Source organism: Eucalyptus grandis, chromosome 5, assembly GCF_016545825.1.
Source record: "Eucalyptus grandis isolate ANBG69807.140 chromosome 5, ASM1654582v1, whole genome shotgun sequence".
NCBI lineage: Eukaryota > Viridiplantae > Streptophyta > Magnoliopsida > Myrtales > Myrtaceae > Eucalyptus > Eucalyptus grandis.
The window spans coordinates 14360618-14366589 of record NC_052616.1 but is presented as its reverse complement, the minus strand read 5'-3'; the positions used below and the strand labels follow the sequence as shown (position 1 = coordinate 14366589).

Here is a 5972-nt window from a genome sequence, read left to right as displayed (position 1 = left end):
CTAAGAACTTGGTTATCTGTTCTATCACCATTGGTGGCCAGAGGCTGCATCTCCAAGGTATGTACATCATTTCTCTGTTTTAGTAAGCTGAGTGCGAACGTTGTAATTTAAAGCTCGAGTGAAAATCCAGTCCCGATTAGGGATAAAATAGGCTTAATTTAAGTCATGGCTGTGACTTCGAAGTGACTGTGTTGCTTCGTTTTCTCTCTGTGTTCCTTATGCCCCCTGAGTATGCTGGTTGGGTGTATGTGTGGTGGCCAGTGGACGTTTGTATGGATTCACGTGGTGACTGGAGTTGATCATTGGTGGAGCAAGACATGTTTAGACGTGTTTTGTCTAGACAAAAATAGAAATGGATAAAAATAATAAAAATAACCAATTAAAAAAAAATCTTCGTCACTTTTATTGCGATTACTTTTATGGATTAGCTAGGTCATCTTCATTATTGCAAAACGTGTGGTACTTCCGAACTGAAGTTACAAACAAGTTGGGAGAAATATGTGGAGTTATATATTGCTCCTAGTCAAATTCGTCTTCTTACCATTGTGAAGGATCCGACCACCGGCGGTGAAGCATTTCAGACATTTTTATTTTAGAAGCAAAGACGTTATATAAATCTTCTTTCCATAAAGGGTAATGTCCGCCTCCACCATCTTTTAAGAGAAAACTTTCTTAAGACTTATATGCCCCTCTTTTATTTAGTAATACTATGTTCATTTTTCAATTTTGTTCTGTAATTGAGGGCACCGAACGCTATGCTGCTTCGCTCTACACGCGCATCCCTTCATACCGTCAACTGCCACTTCTCGGCAGAGGCTGCGAAGGCGGAGGACGGCGTCGAAGAGAAAAGGCGGAGACACGCTCGGGAAGAGGCTGCTGAGTCTGGTGTACGCAAAGCGCAGTGCGGGTGGTGACGATTCGCAAGTGGAAAGAGGGAGGAGGCGCGGCGTGCAAGTACCAGCTCAACCGCGTCGATAGAGAGCTTCGCAAGCTCAAGCGCTACAAGCATGCCCTCCAGGTTCTCCTCTCTCTATGTTGAACTTATTTACACACGGGCAATTCTGGTACTTTTGTGTGGTTCGCCATATAGAAGCTCAAATGCTTTTATATAAGAGTTGATTCTTCGGAGAAATTGACACCCTTAAAAAGGCAAAGCTATGAAAGGAGAGCTCTATTAGTTCGAAATTATAGGTAGATTGGAGCTAAGCAAGCGACTGATATTGAGTATTTTTCTTGACGTGGTGGTTCAATTAATCTAGTGTATCCCATATTCATATATCTGGTTTGCAAACCCATCTTACTTGGGTTTCTAACCAGCCCATAATATGTTAATGACGACTTCTAATTGAATCTTGAATGCATAATTGATTGAGAAGACCAAACAAGGTAATTGTGCAATCAGAATGATGCACACGACCTACTGAAAAATAGATTTTCTTGGGTTTACTAATGATGTAAACAACATATAGAATGGACGGCGCAATTGAACTTATCTTAAGCAAACTTTTAATATTAAATTAGTGGGTTAACTTTGTTGTTCTTCTTTTCACTTAGCAGAGATGGACATTAGTCATCTTGATCAAAGGAAAAAACATAGGGATATTAGGCATTCCACATACTCACTGGCGTGGACTTGATTATAATTGTGGTGATGAATCATTCATTAATATTTCCTCAGTCAAGAAAGACCTTCAAACAAACATTGAACGCATATACATCTCTTTGACAATCAACAAAGACTCGAGGAAGCAATCCTCAATGCACACATACCCCAAAACACCTGCTTCAAACAGACTCTTTAACTTTTAAAACCGTAGATAAATTCATCGCCCGGAGTTGATCAAGTTCTTACACAAAATTCTAGTTTCATGAAACGCCTAGTAGATATGGCCATCAATCCATTAGGGGTTTGGAGCCGCAACATTTATGGTGACTTAATCAATAACTTCGATAGAACCCAAATCAAGCAATGATATGCCCACTCAAGGGGTCCACGCAAATCTATTGAGTTCAATAACAGGATCTGGCAACGAGTGGAACTTGTGAACAAATAGGAGATGTAAACTTGAGTAGATTAATCAGAGGCAATAGTGCTTTAGATTCATGAACTATATCTGTGATGATTTCTTGACAGAGAAACTCGTTGGATAATAATAAGCAAGTCACGAGAACTATCACATGTGAGTCCCCAGTATATCTGCGTATTGATGCATGTATGCTGATGTACTCACAAATAACATGTGCATCCTATTAATAATTAAGACGAGAACTGCCCATTTTATTATGAGTTATTTGCTTTAGCACCGAAAACATTTGCAACTAACTTCCGATGTTAAACAGCGATTGACGAATTGGACATTCTATTGTAGCTTGAATAAACAATCACCTTTACAAGGATGCAAATTCTGTCCATGTCAAGAGCCTCATGACTTGGAACTGTGCCTTCTGGAATTGCTCACTGAAGTCCTCTAGTGATCCAGTGTTGCCGATTACTATGTCTGCCTTAGACCTTATAAAATCCAACGGCATCTGAGCATTTATCCTGTTCCCAACATCTTCCTTGTATGTTCTGTCTCTTGCCACAAGCCGTTGAAGATGAGTTTCTGGATCGACCTAGACAACAATGATGGGCTTTGTCCACTTATCCATCTTCGCCTCAAACAACAATGGGACGTGAAGAAAAATAACCTTATGTCATTTCAACCGAAGTTTTAAATTGCACAGAAGATGCCGGATGATATGTTAGAAGCCAGCAGCCTAAACATAAGAAAGCACAGAAAGATTCAGGAAATTAAAATATTAGAAGGTTTCTTATCTTGAAGTTCAATGCAACTGTTGATGCATCATAACTCAGCTATGACAAAGGCAATGAAGGTGGAAAAATTTTAGACTGATATCACAAATTGCAGACAGCGACTGCATCCATGACGGGTTTAAAAGAACTCCAATATTAGAATGTATCCCCTGTTTCATCAGAGCAAGAAATTTCTTTGGTCAAGCAAAATCGTATGCATCTGTACTTATGCATGGTAAGTTTGCTGTTGTGTCCAGCATGCTTCGATCCCCATTTTGAAGCTAGAACTAGTACTGCAAGTTTAGTTCAGATTTACCATTATCTATTCAAAACTTGATGCTTTACAGGATTAGAAAAGACAATTTGGCCCAACTTTGGCCTATCAACTTCTCCATCAGCTTGTAGAGTCTCCTCCCCAAACACAGCATCAACTTATTTCCATCCGCCAGTCCCTTTCTTTAATACATCCTGCAAGCACGAAATTCAAGAATTTTAAGAAGGAAAATGCAATCCTCATGTCCTGTAAAGTGGCAAGATGCCATCCTCACTACATGGATCAACACAATCGTTGAAACCTGCTAGAACAAGAATAACTCCCTGCAACATTTTATGTGTACTTTAAGCGAAACTATCTGCCCATTGTTACATGCTATGGTTTTAAGGCGGCCATACTTTATTGTCTCATAAAGGGAAATCATGAGTATATTTAGCCAATAACAAAAGCATTATCCTTGTCGGAGATTCCAACTTCAAGAACATACCCTTGCTTTTCATATTTTTCTTAAAGAAGGAAAGAAATCAATAGTAGACATGCTCAACGAATGTAAAATAAACCATCTACCATCCCCTTGCTTTCATATTTCTAGACAAAATTTGATGTACATATCATGATAGATTTACAGTCATCTACTTAGGAAAGCTCTCAAAACATCCTTTCCAAAGTCACTGTAATAGACCAGAACAAGGGAACATTCTTGAGGAATATAAAGTAAACCTTATCTAGGCAAAGAAATCAATAGGACCAATAATCGTAACTTAAGCATCCACAAACAAACAAAAAAAAAAAAAAAAAAAAAAACACGAGCAACGATGTCGGTTTCAACAATAGGGACACCGTGGGCCTTGAAAAGGTTGGAGACTGTACTCTTCCCAGATACAATTCCACCAGTCAGATCGACTATCCTCATTCTTCTTCTTTAACGTAGGTTATCAAATCAAACTCTTTGAATAGTTGGGATGCGCTCTATCTACTACAAACCAAGCAAAATATATATATATATATATATATATATATATATATATATATTTCATTCTCGCTTCATTACTAAAATCGACATCTTCATGTAACCTTAAGTGGCACAACCTCAACATACAATTAATCTTATTAAAAACAAGTCAATTAGGTTGGCAAAGATAAACATTGAATATGACTTTTGATAAGAATCAATAAAATTTATTATTAAACAGAAACGTGGCATTTTTTTTTTTTTTTGCACATTCATCTAAACCTAAAAGCTTTCGTTTCCGGTATGTTTATTGACAATCGGTGGACCATTATAACATAGACTCATAGACTTAAATGCAGGTAATAGCAGAAATAGGATGTTTCAGTGCTAACTTGCGCTACTTTAATTACAGCTGCAAAACTAATATATGGGCAGCATCTGGAATCTAATTACGCATTGCTTTCTAAATTTCCACGGAAGATATCTTCAATTTGTTCAGTATATTTACAAATTACTTCAAAGGCCCAAAATCCAAGCAATGTCGGGAAACCTTTTGGCTCTTGTCACAACCTAAATTTCTAATGTGGTCGGAAAGAGAACGAGTTTAGGGGTATTACCCAAAAGGCGAGCCAAATGGTCCATTGATTTAGGTGTGGGTTCTCTCAAGTCCATACCTTGCACAACGTTGGGACATTTCATTTTGAAAATTCTTAACACAACCTAAGTATTTCTGGGTGAGTTGGAGAGTCGTCACTAGCCTATTGGGGTCAACTAAAAACCAATCAAGACATGAGATCATCGCCTTGATTCTTACACAACCAATGATCTTGAGGTCGGGGACTTGATCATGTTAACATTTCTATTAGCACCCTTTTGATACCACTTACTTGAAAGTGTGTTATCTAAGTGGTCATTCATTGTTTGTTAGCATTCATGATCATAAAGGTCTTGAAGTCACTAGGTGATCATGCAAATGTTTTTGTAAGGGAATTCATTATCTTATAATGCTAATCCTATCCTAGTCTAAGAAGCAATTAACAATCAATGTTTTGAAGTGCATTGCAGGAATTTAAACACCCAATATATTGAAGTACATATATCTTAGTGCATAAATGTAAACCCGATAAAAGTCAAGCAAAAAAATAGAAATAACCATGCTAGACATGGTCCCCTATGAGTTGAATTCAAATTGAGTTCAATTGCTTGTCCAAAAGATTAACCTTTTAAGCCTAAGCTAAATCAAAAGTATTTACTAAAAACCCCTCAGTTAAAGGTTATGCAAACTATATAAAACTAAAGCTACATCTAGCTTTGAAATAAAACAAACTAATCAAGGCCTCTTTCTAAACTATTTTCTGATTTTTTTCTTAACCATTTTCGATTATTTTTATTTTTAATATTTTAATATTATTTTATTACTTCTAATTCAGAAAATCGGGACCCAGGCCAAGCTCTTGAACACGGCCTCAGCGGATCGGGCTCCCGCGTTGAGCCTCGTCCACATAAGGCCCAGTCCCCCAAGGCCTTAATGTAAAACTTAAACCCAACTTTGATTTCCTCTCATCTTACCCAAGGCCTAGTCCATTTTTCCATTTCGGCCAGCCTAGTCCGAGGCCGGGCCTCCAACCCTATTTAGGCTAGCCCAGGCCCAAAACTAAACTATCAGACACCCAGCACCTACGGCGACCGGACTCCAACATCGGCCGCGTTATGTATATTCATCTCCGACCACCGCTGTTCATCGCTTACCACATATCAATCTCACACCACCGGGCCATCACTAATCATCACCCTGACTAGTTACCAGAAAAACAAATTCAATCCCGATGACTACCATGCGGCCGGCCGGCCATTCGTCACATTCAATGGAAAAGACACAGCATATCTCGAGCAAGATGCACGGATGCAGTGGCTTCATCGTTCATGAAAATCAAGCTTAACAACTAATGACC

General features: G+C 38.5%; 1 pseudogene; it reads right to left on the bottom strand.

Moving 5' to 3' along the window:
- Window positions 1-2388: 2388 nt before the first annotated feature.
- LOC120293661 lies at window positions 2389-3981 on the bottom strand (annotated as a pseudogene).
- Between the last annotated feature and the right edge of the window lie 1991 nt (window positions 3982-5972).